The 20,958-nt window shown below is 38.0% G+C and overlaps 1 protein-coding gene across 1 annotated transcript in view; it reads right to left on the bottom strand.

The window, feature by feature from the left end:
- VSNL1 (visinin like 1) overlaps positions 1–20,334 on the bottom strand; it is an 83,248-nt gene extending 62,914 nt beyond the window's left edge. Inside the window, exon 1 of the mRNA XM_006910245.1 lies at positions 19,951–20,334. The gene's annotated coding sequence lies outside the window, so the exon portion shown is untranslated. The remainder of the gene's footprint in view (positions 1–19,950) is intronic.
- Positions 20,335–20,958: the final 624 nt, after the last annotated feature.

Here is a 20,958-nt window from a genome sequence, read left to right as displayed (position 1 = left end):
AAAAAGTTAAGTCAGAACTACACTACATACCACCTTTTAAACAATCATTAACATTCAGAACAAACAGTTTAATATAAAAATTAAGTCAATGAAAACAATTAGAAACTGAAAATATGTTAGACAAATGTTAGTAGCTATTGTGTATGTACAGACAGATGTATGGGTATGTACGGAGCTTTATATATAAAGCTAATACCAGTTATTAAGGAAACTATTAGAATTAGAAGAGATGATCAGTGTGAATAGATAATTCATACCAGAGTAAGCACAAATGACAAACAAACCCAGAGAAACATGTTTAATCTATTTATTAAGGTTGAGCTAGACTGTCTAAACATAAAGCAATAGCAGAAACTGTAAAAGATAAGACTAACAGATATAACTACATAAAAATTCAAAGTGTAGGGAGTCTACAAACACCAGGAGAAAAAGCAAATATCAAAATGGGTAAAAAATATGCAACATAAATGTCTTTTAGGTATTAAAGATACTTACAAATAAATTGCAAGAGGAGGACATGATCGAAAGCTGGGCAATGGACATGAATAGAATATGAACAAACGATGAAATATAAACAGCCAAGTTCAATTCTACAAATAATCATACGCGGTAAAATTGTACGTTGATACAACCTTCTAGAAAATAGTTGAAATCAAGAAGAATTAAATATTAACACTTTTGATGAAAAATTATCTTAAAGAAATAATCTAAGAGAAAAAAGTTATACACAGGGAGCTATTTAATGTAGCTTTCTTTAATAATGGTAAAAACTCTAGAACTAAAACCATTCCTCATTATGGAAATGGATAGTCAATTAAGGCATGGTGGTAACTCAGTGGAATATAAAATTGTGAGTACTACTTTGCAACATGGCAAATTACTTATGATATGCTAGGTAGAAAAAGCAGAATACAATGTTGAGTATTCGTTATAATTGCAACTATTTATTGCAAAAAAAATGAAATCAATGTTTTCCTCTCATTTTCCTTACAAATCAATAAAAAGTACAGACTATGTTCAGAAACCATGCTATGTATCAGGGAATGGAGATGAATGAGAAGCTGTTTATTTTCTGTAGGAACCAATGACTCAATGGGAGAGACAGATAATACGTAAAGATTTAACTACAATGTATAACATGTGATAAGGACATTCCTATAATGTACAAAATTCTATCATAACACATCAGGGTTAAATGGTGATAGATCTCCTATAAGTTACCATATTAACGTATTAAAATAGGAGAATTAAAAAAAAAAATCTTTGTAAAATCTAGTTAATCTTCCCTACTATAAAATTGAGAAGGCTGAAGTCCGGAGAGACTAAATAAATAGATTCTAATTTAGATTAATGCTTTCCTTTTGTAGATGAGAAATGGAAGCCTACAGAAGACACGGCTTTTTCAAGAGTGTAGAGAACGTCTGTAGAAGGTCTAGTTCCAGAGCCTTGTCTTCTGCTAGCAAGTCCAATGTTCTCTTCAAAGGCACCTTTCACCCAAAGTCCATCGACAAAAACAGCAAGCAGGGGACAAAAGCAATCGGTTTCTTCATTTGCTAGAGAAGCATAAGGCAAAGAAGAATATAGTGGGTAGAACCTCATCTCTGTCTCACTAACTCAGGGAAGAGTCATGAGTTTACAAAGCCAACTCAGGAACTTAGGAGTCAGCATATGCTTCTCCATTTCCTGTTCCCTAGTTCCAGTTAGTCAGAAATTCTGCCATGTCTAACCATGACCACGAATTTGTCTTCTGCTCTCCATTCCATTGATTTTACCTTACTATGGATGCTCTTCTTTTTGTTTTGTTTTGTTTTGTTTTGTTTTGCAACAACTACAACTATGTAATTAAGCTTCCCGTTTGCAGTCTCTATCCTTCAAATTTTTTCTTGACATTGCTACCATATTGATTTTACTAAAATAATTATCTGACCATCTCATGCCTCCTTGTTGCCTGAAGAAAAAGTCTAAATTTCTTCATAAGCTCCATAGGGGCCACCATGATGCTGCCCATGTCTTTTTCTTCAATTTCTTCTCTTATTACTTCTACCTCATATTCCCAGTCTCATGGTCACACTGAATTTTAATTTTCAAAAATGTCTCAATAGTTTATCAGTCCTCTGTTAGCAAGTAGGCACTTATTAAATGGACAAATGAATGGACAAATGAGATAAAGGAGATTTAATAAAGTCATTTCTTAATGACATTGATGTTTCGGCTAATTAATCTTCTCTAGCCATAAACTCCATGACAATGGGTTCTATGTCTGTCTTGTTCACTGTTTTATGTCCAGTAATTAACAGTTGAATAAACAAATGAATGGGTGGATGAATGAATAAAACTTTTAACAGAAATTTGTAAGGCTGCATAGAAGGGCAGAGGAAACAATCCGCCACATTTGTGGGAATTAAGGAAAGCTTCACATGAGAAGAAATCTTTTGCAATGAGTGAATAGGGATTGTCAGGTAGAAATTATAGACACAATGAGGTAAAAAAAAAAAAAAGCATGACATGTTCAAGGATCAATGAATAACAGACTATAGTCGGAAAGTATGAGGTGGGCAAGGTAACCCAATGGAAAGGATTAGATAGAGTTAGATTCAAATCCCAGAGTTAATTCTCATTCTCTGTACAACCTTAATCGAGCTATTAAACCTCTTGTAGCTCTCATTTCCTCCTCTTAAAATAAATGTGAAGATTAAAGATGAGAGAATATAGAATATTGAATATTGCATGGCATAGAACAGGAGGTTTCATCTTCCTTTCTTATTTTTTCTCCTCTTCTTAGTGTTGCTTGGTTTGGCACAAGCATCTTGGGCTGCTCCAGTCACTACGTAGGACTAGGGGCCTCTTTCAGGATCTAAATCTAAAAACCTTCCCACAAGATGTTCTGTGGACAACCAGCTCTTACCTACATATCTCGCTTATCCCACTGTATGCATCAGACTAATTCAAAATAAAAACGTTTTGGCTCCAAGTCAGATTAAAATAGCAAGGGCAAATAGAACAAGAACGTATTAATTTGCTAGCCAGTTTCTGAAATTTTTATTTATTTGCTCTCTATGTCTAAATAATAGCATCCATATTTAACTCTCAGTATGGAGGTCATCTAATTTATTGTCCAAAGAGCACAGTTTAAGAGTGAAAAAAAGTGCTATTGTTTATACTAGGACAACGGGCTTTGTCTAGGACTATCCTAAGCAAATTGGGGTGTATGGTCCCCCTACCTATCCAACTTTATCTCCTATCATTCTCCCTTATTTTCTATGCTGCAGCCATTCACTTTGTGGCTTCCTCTCTTAACACATTGAGTTTATTCTCACATTAGGTCCTTTACATTTGTTTTTATTTCTCCTTAGCATTCTCTTCTCCCAAAATCTTTCATGGTTGACTTCTCATCCTTCAAGTCACTGCTTAAATGTTACCTTTTGGGTTTTTCTGTTTAAATTATTAAAACTTGCCTCTCCCCCCAACACGTTCCTAGTGATTATCCTATTACTTTGGTTTATATCCTTTGTAGCCTTAAGACTATCCAAACTTGGCTAATGTATTTCTTAGTTTATATGATTATTTATTAGATGTCTTCTTTCTCTAGAATGTCAGCTCCAAGAGGGCAGGAACCTGGCCTGTTTTGTTTACCACTGTTAGTATCTAGACATGTCCCTGGTGCCGAGTAGGCACTTAATTTTTATAAAATAAGTACCTTAACTTTCTGTAATTTTTAAATACGAACTACCTTTCTTGAGAGTGACAGCTATTGATATTTAAATATATGAATATGCTTGTTTCATATGTTAATGAAGAGACCTGGTCTCCATTAGATTGTTTGACAGAAAGGTCAGCTTTAAGTTCCTCTATCTACCTGCTCATGAGCTCAGTAGAGGCATGCGACAGGCAGTAGAGTTCTTAATTATTGTCAACTTCAGGGAAGAACTGTAATAAACAGTCTTAAATCAGATTAGAGGCTACGTCGATATAAATTATCCATTGATCTTATCATTAAAACCACCATTACTACCATCTCTAAAGTCTAGGCATCAATCGATACCAAAGTGGCAATATTTATAACAATCACCATAATACCGTCACACAGGTATCATTATCTAAATTTAATAGATAAAAGGATTCATAAACTCGAAATATTTTGGGACGAGGCCTGATTACAAAATCCACATTTCTTTCCATGACACCATGCTCACCTTATTTGATTAAGATTCTTAAATCCTTTAAAATATTATGTCAGACACATGCAGTTGAAAGTATTTTCTTGCCATTATTGTATACTTTGGTCCCTGTTTCCTCTGTCAGTAATAGTATCCCTGCTTTTCCTTGCCCATTGTCTAGATAATTTCTAGTCTTAATTTCTAGTCTTGGCATCCTCAAAATTATCCCACCTCCAATCCTCATCCTATGGAAGGTTCTATGTGCCTCAGAGGCACCCCCACAGTACTCTCGGCTTCTTTTGTGATTGTCCTTAACAGATTATTAATTACCTGTCTCTACACCTGGAATGTGAGTTTCGAGAGGGCATAAACAATGGCATGTACCTCGGAGTACACAGTAAGTACTTAATAAACACTTGTTGAATAAATTAAAACCACTCTTAACTTAATAGGATTATGGAGACAAGTTCGAAGACCCACATGTCTGTATCACATGAAAGCAACCAAGGGTTTCGGAGAAGAATACCTGATAGACAGGTGCTTGCTGATTTCTTTACCTGGAAACTGTCCCAGTGAACTAAGCATCAAAGAGTGTGGCTCTCTTGGAAATGTCCTGACAGCAAGAGCTCTGTTGTTGTCTTCATCTTTGAGGCCTTGCAAAGTGATGGGTAAAGTGGGAAATGCTAAAACCTGGGAGCAAGGCTCACTTTCCTCAAAGAGAAATTCAGCAACCATCTCCTTCTTGAGGCCCAGTGATGATAAACACACGTTAGCAGCCATCCCAGGAGGCCGAGTTGGAAACCTAGACCTCAGTGGATTTCCCTGGAATCTATTACTTCAAACAGTTCAAAATAGATCTCCCGGTTAACACACTCCTTCAGGATCATGTGTTTTCCTTCCACGGTACTTAATCTTATTTGTAATTTTATGCTCTTTTGAGATTACTTGTTTAATATCTGTTTCTCTAACTAGATTCTGATCTCTGTGAGGGCAGGGATTAATTAGGGCTGTTTACGTTCACCCCGTACATGTAATACTAGTCGAATGATAGACAATTAATATGTATTTGTTAACAGAATGAATGAATTGATGAAACAGCAGCCACAGCTCATATGAAAGCAACATAGTGAATATAAAAGCAATAAGGTGAAGAAAGTAAAAAGAGCCCAGATTTGTTTTGGATCTTAGAGCCGTTACTTACAAACTTCATGACTTTAGGCAGATTACTTGAGCTTCATAAGTATTAATTTCTCCATTTAAATATAATGATAAAAATGAAATATAATAAAAAGAATGATAGGAAGAATATTATCCCCGTGAATTGTTGTGAAAATGAGTGGGGTAATATGTATGTAAAGCAAAGCACTCGGTAGAGTCCTCAGCTCAGAGAGATGGTATGTGCTGTGAGTGTTTACAAACATTGCACACCTCAAAAAGCATCTCTTCCTCTTTTCCCCTTCTTTGCTTAATTAATTGTGGAGGATTTTGGAACATCTGAACGTCATAAAGTATAAGAAACCTGTCAGAAGTGGAAATTACTTAGATGAGTAAACCTAGGCAAATATAAGGTCCTTTTGCCAGTGAATTATCTTCCTTGTGTGGCCAGAAATTCCCAGCTTCCTACTCCATCTCTTGAACAAGGATTTGAGACCATTCGGTATTCGGTGCATATTTATTGAGCATCTACATGGTATTCTATGTGCTGGACGTGGCTCTGGGAATACACTGGTGAATTACATAGATGTTCAGTCTAAGAGTGTTGTTAACATTTAAGTAAATTCTAAAAAAAACCTAGTGGCCTTAGTTATTCACATGCCATTATGCACTCACTCTGTCCCCAGCTCTGTCCTAGGTATGCCTTATTCATAATATTATTTAATCTTTACAAGGACTATGCAAGACAGACTTAATGGTTTTCATTTTTAGGCAAGGAAATAGCAGCCATGCAACTGGTAAGTGACAATGCTGGGGTTTGAATTCGGGTCTGTGTGACACTACAGCCATGATTTTCCTTCTACCGTGATGGCTGCCAGCCATTCGCTTCAATGGTCTAATTGATTTAAGAAGTGATGAATTGACATTATTTTGGAATTTGCCTCTTTTTATTAGGCTGCACCCATTTACGACTGTTCAATTTAATAAATATGGTTCTTATAACAACTGGTATAAATACACGGGTTCGTAAATGCTGGGTTTTCATTGGTGCATGGACACTGCCTATGTTTGGTACAGAAATCTTTGAAAAACTAACCATAAAATGGAAGCAAAACTCAGTATCCAAGGATTTTTCTTTCAGACTAAGAGTGTTGAATTCATGGATCCTGAACCACATAGGACCATGGATGTGTTTGTATTGGCCACTTCACTTGATGCCATATTTTAAAAGGCAAAGATACTAGGCAGGCGTTCCGCTTAGTCAAAATACCATCATTTTAACAGTCCTTCAACACATAGGCCCTTTATATCTATGAGAGCTCCAAGGATTAATAACGCCTTGGATCTGCTTTTGAGGAAGTCAGACTGGTCAGAAAGAAAACTACCAGAAATGATGATGCAGAGGACGGTGATAGTGGCAGTAGTAATAGTAATTCTGATAATAAAAGCAAAGCATGCCATTAGAACTGTATAAACCAGTGTTCTGGGATCTCAGCCTAGATTTGGCTCTCTTTCCTATTTCCTGCTCCAAAACAAAGTGACAGAAGTGATGGAATTTCAGCAACTGCAGATAGGTTTTGATCAGAAGAGACTTTCAGAGCTTCCAAAAGGAATGCAGCCATCTGTTCATAAAGTCAGCCCTGGAAATTACTAACTAGTTTAGATACATTTTCTGCAAAGTACTAAATGTTGTGACTCTTCAGGCCCACTATTCTCTAGAATCCCGCCCTCTGTCGCTAAGCAGCCAGCCCAGGTTCAAAGTAATTACTCTTTCTGTAGAGATGGCCAGAAATCTACACCAAGGACATTGTCCAGGCTATCCTCAACTTGGCAGTGAGCTATATGCACAAAGATGTTCCTCTTATTATATGTTTTAACCTTTTAAAAGGTTAAAACATATAATAACAAGAGAATAGTGAGGTAAACCTTGTCCATACGTATAATGGAGAGAAATGTCTTAAAATGGCATTTGTGAAGGGTTGTTATTGCAAGGGTCCCGTTAAGGGAAAAAAGTAGGATACAAATTTGAAAGAGATGAGGAGTTGGCATTTAAGAAGTGATTCCCACATAACATAGTAGAAACTGCTCACTTCACATTTTCTAAATAAGCATGCACAAGCAGCACAAGAACATTACGTTACTGTCATTGTGCTAAGAGCCTTTATAAATACAATGTTCTGAATTCAAACATTTATGTTCTAGATAAAGTACCCATTAACTTCACAAATGGTTTTAGATGTACCCAGTGCAGGAGATAGCACGTCTGCTATACTCAGCTGTATATGTCTTGCTTATAAATTCATTTACTTTCTCAATTGAAATTAAAAGCTCTTTGAGAACAGCAAATACCACTTCATGATTTAAAATTAAATGTCAATTAAATGCTAGTGTTCTGCTAGGCCTTTAATATATATTATCTCTAGTTTTCACAATAATTTTGTGAGACAGGTTATAATTTGTTTAATAAATGAGAAGACTGAGTCTCGGGGTGATTAAATTATTTTCCTAAGGCCTCACAGCCCTTAAGTGCTGGAGTCAGAATTCGAATTTGGTTCTGACTTATAGTCTAGTTTTATTGCCATTTTCCCCTGTTGCTGATGTCTAATCTTTAGATTATTTGTTTTATTCAGAACTTCTATTTTATATCCTAAGAAATTGAGATCCCAAAGAAAGAAATGACTTGTCCAAGTTCACATGAACAAAAAAGCAAACTCTAATCTGAATTAGATTAATTGCTTTTGTTTGTTTTTTAATTGTTACTTCTGCAACATTAACTTCTGCTAACATTTCATATTTTAATTTTTTCGACATGAAGTTTAAAATATTTTACAATATTGTCGTTTTTATGAATATGAGATTATTTTAAAGTCACAAATTCCCTTCTTTTTCACGTGAGAAATCATACAGGACTATAAACATGTCAGTGGGGAGGATTCTGAGCCATTGGTCATTAGCCACTTTGGCACAATCGTGGTCAAAGTTCCATCCAGAAACAAAATGGGAGTGATCTCAAAGGATCAGTAGCCAAAGCACTCCAAGAAGTTTCCTCAAGCTTCTTGGCCTACTATTCCATTTTTCTCCTTTTAAAATTTTCTTAGGAAAGTAACATTCATTGAAGATCTCATACATGCCAGAGACTGTGCTAAGCACTTTTATAGACATTATGTTATTAATCCTCACAATTATTCTCAGGGAGATCATTTCCGTTTTATAAAAGTTAAAGAACTTTTTTAGAGTGACTAGTCTCATCTTTGAAGTCATGTCTCTTTTATCTATAGCATGCTTCGCTCTGGTGAGAAGCATGTCTTATATAAATGTCTTATATAAAACAGGCTCCTGTCTATTAGCCAGCTGGGATGTATAGACCTTATGTGGATCTTGATTCAGATAAATTATAACCATCCTTATGAGATTTGAATACTGATGATATTAAGTAATTTTTTTTGGTGTGTAATAGTATTGTTAGACATGTTTTTAAAAGTTCTTATAGATATATTTAAATATTTATAAATGAAATGATATAATGTCTTAATTTGTTCACACTAACCCATTGGAGGGGGAAAGATGGGAATAAAAGTGAAGAAAAGTGACCTTAATAGTAGTTAAATCTGGGTGATGGGTATATTACATTATTCTCTTCAAATGTGTTTCCTTTCCATACTAAGTTATTTTTTTTATTTTTTATTTTTTTTAAAGCCTGTGTAGATTGGTAGAGGGAGTCCTGGATTTAAATAACACCTTTATCACTTAGTAGAGGTGTGACCTCAGACAAGTCGCTTTCTGAGACACAGTTACTTCGTTGTGGGATGAAACATACCTTGCAGACACTTACCTGGCAGAGCTGTAATGTGGACTCAATGAAGTACTGTGGGCAAGTATCCACCACAGTGTCCTATACACACTAAGAACTTTACAACATTGCTAGTTAATATTATTACAAAGTATAAATGATCTCTGTTTTCACTTCCTCTCTCTCAGGACTTAGCCTCGAGATAGCTTCCAATAGTCAGATGAATCTGATTTTGGCTAAGAGCCAAAGATGAAGGATAGAAACCTTTTGTGTACATGGTCATCCTACAGATCACCTCCTTGGAAGAATGTCATTTTTTCCCATTTTCTCCTTTGCCTACACCTCTTGTCTTATGAACGAATCATGTGCCATTTTGTATTTCTCTTTTAATAACCAGTTTAGTGAATGAGTCGGCTATATACAGCTTTACTCTCTCATCACTGCCTCAAATATGCTCTACTGTGTTCCTCTTTCCCCTCCCAGGATGATATATTAGGCTGATCTGTATCTTTTCACATCACTTTCAGGTATCAGAAAAGTGGGTGTTTCTAGGAATTAAAAAAAAAAATCAATCGAATTTAAACATAAATTTCCACTTATATCCAATCCAATCTCTCCTTTCTCAGCTCAGTTTTGAATTAAGCAATGAAAAAGTGATTGTAATCTGTTCTTTTGTCCTCTCGATTTCTCTGCTCTATTATTTGCTCTGCTGCTTCTAGGGAAGGGGCAAGAAAAGGGGGTTATGTAGGAAAGTGACAAAGTCTTACTTGACTGGCGCTGTGTAACTCGGCCATGGACTCTGTGAGTCAGATGCCCAAATGCTGTTTCTCATTATCCTGGGATGTTTGTAAACTCTTTAACAACTCCTGAATGGGGATTTCCAAACTTCACAATTTACTGACGGAACAATGTACAAATGACTTGCTACTACTCCTGTGCTGCTGCCTTCCAGTGGTACGCCTTTCTAAAGCAAGCTTAAAGTGTTATTAGATGTGGTATCTCCTTTCAAGGAACTTTCAGTTTTATAGGAGAGCTGGCATATACACGAGTGACTATAATGTGAGTCTAGATGTAGTAAGAGAGTTGAGACACAACTCTTGGCTAGATTCTCCTAAGAAAGAATCAGATTTTGATCATCGGAGCTGAGCAGATCAATCAGAGAATGATTTCCACTGTCTCTGAAGAGAAACTATCGTCCCTATTGTCCTGAAGTGAGCAAGCGCAGAGCTGGTCCAACATGGATTCCCTCTGGACACATGCGCACATGGTCTGTTTGTTTTTCTCATGCGTTCCGCTGCCCTTACATTGTTCAGACCTACATACGCAGGCTGATTCCAGGAATAGAAGGCTCTCCTACCATCATTAGGATAAAAATCTTATTTCAAAGCTTCCCTGCTGGAACGAACACATGGCCATGGCCATGGTCACCCTTTTTCCCACAAGAGTCTCTCTGGAAATTGAGACATGCTCACTCCACTGAGAGATGGCTGTGGGCTCAAGGTCTCCAAGCACAACATGAGACATCCTGAGAAAAACAGAAGATACAGATGAATTTCAAACCTTAAATATTTTAGGTTTTCTCTCCAGAATTATTTTACTTCAAAATCGTTTTTTAAAAATTGAACTGTGAAGATCTATGATAACTCACAGTTATCATAGGTTTGCCATTCTATCCTGGGAGCTGAAGTACGAGAGGGCAGAGGACAGGGACTTATTTTAGCAGATATAACCTCAGTACAATAATTTACGAAGACCAGTACTTTAATTCTTAAATTATATATTTTTTATCAAAGATAAACTAAAATTCAAAAGTTGAATTTTAATAATAAATTTTGTACTATCACATGCCACTATATAATCTACAGAATATGTTCAAAGTCACCTCAGTTTCACAATAACTGCTAACTAGGTAATCTCATCTTTATTTTCACACGAGGAAACTAAAACTCATAAAAGTTTGGTAAGAAAAGTAACTTTTCTAGGACTTCACTTATGATGACTACAGTACAGCTATGATGCCTAAAACACATGTAATGACTCCCAGTTTTATGTACTTTTCATTATGTAGTTCAGCTTTGGTCCTTCTAAAGCAGCTTTTCCAACTAGGTTCTTCAGGACTACAATGAGACAGTAATAACTATTTTTTAACATAAGTTCCCTGAACAAACATTGGAAACATAAGATTAAGCAAAGCTAAATAAATACTGAGGTCTTTACAACAGGACCGCTCAGACTTAGGATTAATATGAAAATGTGCATGGAGGAATATCTAAGAATGGGTATAGGAAGCACCATTTCCCTCAGAAATGTTTCCGCAAAAGTCTTTGAGGGGAAATAAATATGAGTGCCTTGGAAATCTTTCTTTAAAGAAACAAAGTCTAAAATATCCTTACCATTGAACTCGACCACTCTCTCCCTTTCAACTGTGTCACTTCTTCTAGAATGAGAAAACTTTCAATAGGCCTTCTTTTTAATGCTGTCTCATAAGCACTGATTTGTTAATATAGCTGTTTGCTTTTAACGATTTTCTAAAAAAATGTAAAACTATGCTAGCACACTGAACTTATTGTTTACATATCATGTATATATGTATGCATATATCTGTACGTATGTGCATCTCTCCCTCACCCAGCTGCGAGATCCGTTCTCTGCTCTTAGCCAATACACACCAGTGCACACTTCTACAAACACTCAACAAATGAAGGCTGACAGGCTAATCCTGACTTGGACGTGTTATGCAACATGGATTGCGGATTGTGTGCACCATCACGGCCTCCTTTTGTGCCATTTATTTGGTGTTATTTGGTCAACATTTGTATGATGGAGAATGGACATGTGATAGCGCTAGACCTGACACAAAGAAGTTAAATAAGTGTGTCATCAAAATGTTTCACAGGCACTGAAGCTACTTCAAAGGAAAAGGTAAAGGAGAGAGAGGATAAAGGCCGGAAGACGGTCACAGGCTGGCAGATGTCCTCGGACATTATTTATGAAGAGTTCTATAAATCACTGGAGTCAGGGAGGATTGTTCATCAACTGAATGTTAGTCATTAGCAGCTTTGGGAACTTTAGTAGGAGGCAAGTCTTAAATAAATGGAAGAAAGAGCTTTTCCAAACAGATGTAGGGACACAGGTCTAAGCTAGGGCATTGATTCAGTTAGTATACCTTTTCTAAGGCCACACTCACCATGCTACCTGGGATGTGTGTGTATTAGTTATTATTTAACTACCAGAAAATTAGGGCAAATATGCTTGGAAAAAGCAGAATACTTTGAACAGGAGACCAGGAGAAATGGTGAAATGCAGATTGAGGAGGATGAACAGGAGGGAGGGTGGAGGTCTGGAGAGGGAAGAAGTATTTACCACCCGCTAAGCTCTTTTAGGTGGTGTATTTCTATATGGTCTTCGACATTCTATAAGGTAAATATATTATCCCCATTTCACAGGTGAGAAAATAAGCCTCCGAATCAATTAGAATGAAAAGTTCTAGCCAATTCTGTGAATCATCCGAGACTCTTACTACACAAAAGAACCTCAGAATTCAGGTGTAATTTTTATAGACTTCAAAAAGAATGCTCCTTTTTAATCGCAGATAAGAAACACACTTGAAATCCCCTAGCAAAAGGGGCAGCAAATAGGAAGAAAAGGGAGAAAAAGCTTAGAAGTGAAAAGGCTCTTAGAAGAGCCAAAGATAGGATAGTAAGGCCATTTTGGACTCCATGTGTGTGTGTGTGTGTGTGTGTGTGTGTGCGCGTGTGTGCGTGTGTGTGTGCGTGCGCGCATGTGTGTGTAGGAGCTGGAAATAAGTTTTCAGTGCAGTGGGAAAGAGAAGTTAGGAGGTATATTTTCCTTATCATAAAAGCCCTCCCTGGGAGAAAAGAATAAAGGAGTAGATCATAGAGTCCTTCCACAGATAAACATTAAAGATTGGTCACGAAATTGGTTGGAATAATAAGGGATCTAGGGGAGAGTATATCAGATAGCAATCCCATTTTTTGGAAGGTATTAAAGGATAGAAGTATTGCAAGTATAGTATTTAAACCAAAAGTCAGGGATCTTGACATGTTTTTATTGAAGTTAAGCGACCCACGTGGAGGCTTGGGTGGGAGACAAGGGCCACGTTATTTAGCTACATTGAAAAATAATTATTAGATGACCTTAAAATGTATTCACTAAGGAAACAAACTTAACACTGTCCTCTTAGTTCCATATCCTGTTGTTCCATATCCCAATTTACATGGTAGGATAATGATGGTAAAGAAAAGGTAAAATGGAAAAGAAGATGCATTTAAATAATGAGAAATGGGACATTTGAGAACTCAGTGTAGGTATTTCTTCTGGAATTTCTCTGTACATCTATACCAACTTTTTATTTCATCTGATTTACTTGGGATTATGTTTTATTTACTGTTGATTCTACAGTGACTACACAGTGCTTGGCACATATACTCAATAGATACTTGTTTTAAAAGGTAGGTTAAGCACTGCATACTGTTCACTGCTCTTAATAGCTCAATCCCTTATTCAGAGGTTCCACTGTGAATGGGATTACTAATAATTCAGAGACTAAAGTGGTTTACAAACCACTGATTTCTCATGAAAGGGCTGATGATGATAATTACTATCATTTATTGCACATTTCCAATATTACATTCTTTACATATATAGTCTTCTATTTTCTGTTCAAGAATCCTGTGAACTACTATTTTAAATGGAAACTGAGGCGGAGGGGTTAAATAACTTATTCAAGGTCATAGATCAAATAAACTATGGAACTGGAGTTTTTTTTCTAAGTTATATCCAGCTTGGAAAGTCTTGTTTACATTTCTTTTCATGTCTTTGAGCCAGTTGAAATGTTGGTAAGGGCTGAAGAATTTTCCCATTCACAAACTAAAAATGAGAAAAGATTAAATGAATGGTTTTTATCTTACTTTGAAGAAAGAATGCCTTTATAAACCTTTAAAAGAAAAATGAACAATTTTGTATAGAATTTAAACTTATTTCACAATTTCTTTTTTATTTTTCACAAAATTGCTCCTATGAGCAAGAAAGGAAACACCAAGAACCTTGTGTATAAATTTCAAAAACATTGAAATTTCTACAAGAAAGGAAATTGATAGTCTTCCATTAACTTATGGCACCAAATGCCAGAATTCCAATAAATGGAATTTGCTAATTGAGTCAGACTTGTACAGTACTATTTAATATAGTAAAAACAAAATATATTATTAAGCATGTCAACTCTACTGATAATCCTTAATAGGCCTCCAATGGGATATTTCACTAATAATTTAAGATTGGGTTTCAAGAAATAAGAAATAAATATACTAATTACAAATTTAAAAAATCGATGCAAAATATAAAATACCAGAGACTCCTGTAGAACCAGAGTCTACTATTTTAAGAAGTTTTCAACTGCAATAAACATTCTGAAATATGAAACCACAGAAATATTAGGGTCTACTTGTTTAAATTAGAAAAAATTCACCTAGGCTCCAAAGCACATTTAACATGTATTAACATGTTAATTAACTTGCAAAATATCTGTTTACATTCAGCTTCTCGAAGGTTCACAATCTTTCAAAGCCTAAGAGAAAATAAACAAGATCCAAAGAGAGGAGAAAAAAGTACATTTAAAGTGACAGCTTTCTATTTTCAGAAAAGTCCCTATATGAGCAAGAATAAAGAAAAATAAGATTCATTCCATAGCTATATAACAATTGTAAGTAAATTTAACCGATTTGTTAATTTTGCCTTTTATGAGCAACACTTCATAAAAATGAAATCTTTTTTAATTAAGAGAGACCTGCTTTCTATAAAAAGTTAAGCAGTTATTGTATTAGATATATTAAGCTTGAAGGCCATTTGGTGAATGAGAGTACTCCAAGTCTTAATTGTAATTTAGAACAAAAGGAAATATTGTTCACCTGAAAATAATCCAACAAATGGCTAGACATCCAGTATGTTGTCTTGTAAAAAAATAAACAATTGATGGATACACAGCAGGTCATCTGTGTGAGAACTGCGGTGAAGTAAGGCAGTGGAGAAATCCAGAGAAAGCCTAAGAATCATGGCAAATTATCTGACTTGCATGCTTTAAGTTAGCTGATCAGGGTATAGAACATCTCTTTAATGTATTCACAGGTACCTTATTATTAAAGTGTCAAACGTCTTTGAGGATTCTTCAGTAATTTGCTATTCCATTTCTGTTTCATTCATTAAGTAGTTTCTAAAGCACCCCGAGGTCTCCATTTGTGAAGTTCTCAATGAATCAAGCTGTGAGCAACTCAGACTATTTTGATTCACTTAAGAGAGTATAAGTCGTCTTTAGAAACAAACTGTAAATGAGGAATGCAAATGCAGTGTTGTGGTCCTTTAGCTGTGTGAACATGTTAAAATAATTCCACAGCTCAAGAGACCTGTGATATTTAAGTGGAACACATAGCTACCTACCATATCTAGGTTTACATTCCTTCTTTGAATTATTAATATCAACTCTTGACAATAGGTAAAAATAACTTATGTTTTTACTTAGTAAGAGGTAAAAGGGAGGATGCTCTTATGAGTGGCTTAAAAAGCACTCTTAAAGGTATTAACATAGTGCTTTTATATCCTTACTGAAGTTAAATTATAAAATAACCTTTAGTCTAGTTCTCTTTTTAGTAACATGAAGATATTTAAAGCAACGTTAATTGTGCACATGCTTTCAGTAGAAATGATTTATTTCTTGGTATCATTAACAAGGTGCATACAACTGATTCTTGTTAAAAATATTTAATTGATAAATATAGAGTTTCTACTATAAAAGACATTGTACAGATGTTTTGGAAATATGAAAAAGGTCATTAAAATCTCTGTCCTCATGGACTGTGCTTTCATAGTGTAGGTACATCTTTAAGATAAAAATCCTCCTTAATATACTACATTTTTTATGTATTCGATCACATCCAGCTCATATACTCTATTAATTATGTGGATTAACCACTGAACCAGTAGAAATATCAATTACTTATTAATTTATCTCTGTATCATTTGATGCTTTACGAAAATTAACATACTTATATCTACTAGATGTAACTAAAACTGACATTGTCAATTTCAGCCTTAGATTATATGAATGTGATTCCTTCTGTAAGAAGTACCTATCTAACTTCCTAAATAATCACTAATCTTAGGAGCATAGATATCACTGAGTCCAAAGAAAAAGACCTTTAGAATGACATTAAAATATATTGCTCTTATAAATTAGGAAATCATGCATTCGATACTGATGTTCTACTGTCATTCCGTGAAACTCTTCATGGAGCTCCTGAGCAATGTTTGGAATCCATACCTACATGCGACCCAAATAGGAAACCTATAGCTTGCCCAGGGCAGCATTTCTAATCGAGTTATCCTACTACGGCATGAGATTCAGAGCCTAGCAAAACAAAGCAAGGCCCTCGGCAGCTACAAGTCTCTGCTGTCTGCAGGAGGGTACCTGGTATTCAGAAAAGCCTGGACATGCCCGTTTTTTGGAATGGGATAGCAAGACCAGGTGACATCTGATCCAAGAACATTCGTTAGTGACAGACTCTATCCAAGACAGACCTCATCCCAATTCACTAACAGTTTACCATACGGGGAGGGGTTAAATTAGAACGTTAATTAGTGAATGTGTTGAGATACTCACCACTTGCTTCTTCAGCTTCCTCAACAACTTCCAAGGGTATCAGCTACTCTTGCAAATAAGAAAGACTCAGACCCTATCTTTCTCAAGCCTGCCCTAAAGTCTCAGCTTTTTCAGGTAAGAATTCCTGGCATTTCCCTCAAGGAGACATGTGGAATGGTTTTGGTTATCTTTCTGAGTGCTTGGGAGATTACATTTTTGGAGAAGGAATAGGAAGGCCTGGATTATCTCTGAAAAGCCTAGAGCGTTAAGGGATAGGCACTCAGGAAATTTTAATGAAAGAAAAGGAGAGATAGAGAGAGCTCGTGAAGGAAAAGGAGAAAGGAGGAAAGAAAAGAAGGGCCCGTTAGGCAGGTATTACTGCCTGCGTTGCAATCTCTGTCCAGCAAGACCCAGAAAGCTGTGTAAGTAGAGCTGTGCCACCGCGCTTTAAAAGCTTTGAAGGTTTTCAGCGCTGCACTGCTGCCTCTATAATGCCCTGTCTGATTGAACCAGTCAAGCATTCTTCCCTCAGTCTTCCTAGCCTCACCCCTCCCTTTCTCCGCAGGTGGCTTCATCTGGAGGATTTCCCTGAAAGCCAGAGACAGGCATCCTGGATTTGGGTTCTGCCTTCTAGGAGCCAGAGATGAGCTGGCAGAGCCCACAGTGTGTTTACGCTACAGCTTTCTCACTCCACAAGGTCCCAATCCCTGGAGCTGGAGCTGTTTAGGGGGACACAAGATGGTAGAAGAATGAGCTTGGCACCTGCAGTGTCCCTGAAGGCTGGATTCCCTGAAGAATTCTGGGAATAAAGTATGGAGGGGATAGAGGTGGGCCCGGGCGATCCTCAGACAGGAGCTGATGATTCTGACTGGTTAGCCAGTTGTCTCGAAAAACTCCAAGGATTCTGAAGAAATTGACTGAGATTCAGAGGAGGCCAGGAAGGCCAGACTGAACTTGTAATGAAGTGGGTCTATTCGAGGTGAGAGGCAATATAGGAAAGAGATAGAAAGAGAACTTACAAGGAAGGAGAGGCTGAGAAGTGCTATGGTGTTAAAAGGAATTCTTGGGAACCTCTCGAAAGATGTGCTGGGAGCAGAGAATTATTTATTGGAAGATTTCAGCAATGGCAGTAAGGATGCCAAAAGTGGAGAGACGAGGGAACATTTCCACCCAACATTACTTTTTAGTTGTTTATTCCATAGACTAGAAGTTAATTTACTTTTTCCTAGCTCACAGCTTTGGGCCTCAATTCCTCATCTGTAAAACAAGAGGTTTGGATGAGATGCTTTCAGAGGTCTCTGCCGGATGTGCCCCTCTGTAACTGTCAGCCTGGGACCAGAGTATCTGAGACCAAACATCTATGAGCGTTAATGTCACATTCCCCCTTCACCCTTTACCACGCATTTACCAATGCAGTGCAACACCTGCACCACTCACGGAGCTGATTCCAACGCTCAATGGTGACAAGAGATATGGCTCAATTGTGACAAATGATTGGTCCTTCTGGCCTGGAGTAAGGAAGGGAGGAACAGAGAAGGCAGTATGATTTATATTTTGAGTTTCCAAGGAGAGGATATTCTCGAATTTTCTAATTCGAATTTCATCTAAAAATAAATTATTTAATCTTAAATAAATGATTAATTCCTTTGAGGGGTTCCAGATACTTGGACTGACTAAAAGGCCAAAGAACCCTCTAATGATCTACACCGTTTGGGGGAAAATTTATTTCATTTCATCCATGAAATTCTATCTGCTTTTTCCATGGAAATCCAGCACACACTGGCCATGCTTTTCTCCCATCTGCCTGCCTCATGCCATTCTGCCAACCTGCTTCAGTGCAGCGTTTTCTGGGCTTGTTAGACACCCAAGCTTAATGTGTGTGCACTCATGAGTGAGGTGTTCACTGATGCAGAACCCGCTCCCCACCACTCACACACGTACACACTTTAGATGGTAGTGCAGATAAAATGTGTTTTCACAAGAGCTTCATATTTAATGTCTCAATCTGAAATTTCTTTTAAATTAAAAAATAAATGAGTATGTAGAAATACAACTCCCTTGCTCCTCTCGTCTTAAAGTGGGATGTGACAAACAGATAGTATTCACTTGTGTTTTCTACACCCACAGCATTCCCATTTTATTTTAGTTCCCAAAATATGGACAGGAGGGCAACTCTAGAAAAATGGATTCCTACTCTCACAGGGCGCTGATCCGTGCAGCATTTGCGGGCAGCATCACCATTTTCTCCAGCCGCCCCCTCCCCCATTCTCCGGCACCTCAGATTTCCACAGTGGGGTTGACCTTGCCAAGACCCTCCTTCCGTTTCTGGGCAAGGAAGAGCACATTTTCACTCAAAACACAAAACGACCTTTTCTCCTTTAAAGAAACACAACCAAATGTCACACGTCTGGGTTCACATTTCTCAACCCCGCATTCTGGAACGCGAAGACGGGATGCAAAGGTAGGAAACTAGTTTGGGTCTGACTCCCCATTCAGACGCTCTGTATCTCAGACTCCGTCCAAAATAGACGGCCGACTGTGCTGCTGAATATCTTTCCTTTTTCTGAATACCTTTCCATTCGCCACCGTGACGAGAAATCAAAAACGAAAAATTATCTACTCCTTTCTCAATACTGAGAAAAATATGCTTATTTTGCGCCTAGCTCCGTGGTTCTAAACACTAATATCCCGCTTGGAAACCAACCCCGGTTTCCACACCATCTCGTTCACTCAGTTTTACTTAGCAAACACCTTCACTGCTCTTCCACGGTGAGAAAAAATGGTGCACCAGCCCCACGAATGACAGGTTGGCACTTGCCTGCAACCGCTCCATAGTTTTATCAGCAACCAGAAAACTTCACGATCGGTCAATTAGTTAACTTAAATCTCTGTAAGGAAATCCTCCTATAGACGTAAACTAAAAATGCACCTCTGTTTCATCTCTCTTAAATCTAGCCTTAGACAACCCCCCTCCCAAACACGCCGCATATAAATATTCCCTCCTCCCCACCCCCATTATTCCAAAAGGTCCCCCGTGGACTAACAGCACATTCAAATCCCCAGCATTAACCAAAGCAACTGTCACCATGCACATAGACGCATCTATGCAAAGTATGTGACAATAGCCAAAGCATCTCCCAGACAATTGGCTGCACTACACATGCGGAAATGCAACGAAGATTGTATTTTCCACTTACAGTTATAGCGCTGCGCTCGGCCACTTAACGAAAACGATAAAACTCAATAGTTCTCTCTCTATATATTTGATTCGGATAAACGGTTAAGCCGTCTCTGTGCGTGGTTCTCCCGCGCTCTTTTTTTTTCCCCCCTCTGGAGCTCTAGGCTGCTTAAATCCCTTTTGGATCGCGCCTTTTAAGCCCAGCCGCCGCCGCAACACGCTCCGGTAAGTCTCTGCTGCAGATTGGGAATCCCATAGAAAACCTGGGGTCGCTGGAGCTGGATGCGCAGGCGCGCGAGCCGCCGCCTCGCCAGGCACCAGTTCCCGGTTCGCCTCCCCCGCCTCCTTCAGCTCCGCAGCCCCAGCCTTGGAGAGCTCGGGAGCCGGTGACCAGAAGCAGCCTGGCATTGGCGCATGCTCAGTTGAAGGGGCTCGGAGTTTCCGCGGGTGGATTCCATGTCTCCAGATTTTAGCAGAAACTCAAAAGGAAAGTAGATAGGAATAGGGAGCCTGGCTACTAGAGCAGCCACACCTGGACGGGCGCGAGGGCGGGTGACTTGGCTTCAGTAGGACCCATGGTTACTGAGTCTGGGGGTGGAGGCTGAGGCCAGAGCGGCACGTGAGCCTGCTTTTCCCGCCGCGAGCAGACCCGGAGGACCTCAGGCCCACCCTTTGTCAGACTGTAAGGTGAAGGACAAAACTGCCGAAATTCCTTTCCCAGAAGGAAGTGTCCCAGCAAGCTGCGAGCCTATCTACCCGGCTCCCTGTGAAGGAACCCTCCGTTTCATCCAAGGGTCTTATGTTGGGGATACTCAGGGCCGGGCCCGTAGTATCCCAACGCTCAGGATTGGCTCAGAAGGGCATTGGAGAAATGTGTGTATAAAGGAGCGAGGTCCTAGGCTTCTTGCACTGTGTGACCTTGGGCAAATCATGACAACCATCAGCAAACATTTAATGAGCGCCTTCTGTATCCGCTTAATAAATGCTTTGAGTGAGGCTGGGACGGAGGAGCGAGGGGAAAGAACGG

The sequence above is a fragment of the Pteropus alecto genome, unplaced genomic scaffold (genome assembly GCF_000325575.1).
Source record: "Pteropus alecto unplaced genomic scaffold, ASM32557v1 scaffold61, whole genome shotgun sequence".
NCBI classification, from domain to species: Eukaryota; Metazoa; Chordata; class Mammalia; order Chiroptera; family Pteropodidae; genus Pteropus; species Pteropus alecto.
This window is presented reverse-complemented; position numbering and strand designations above follow the sequence as displayed.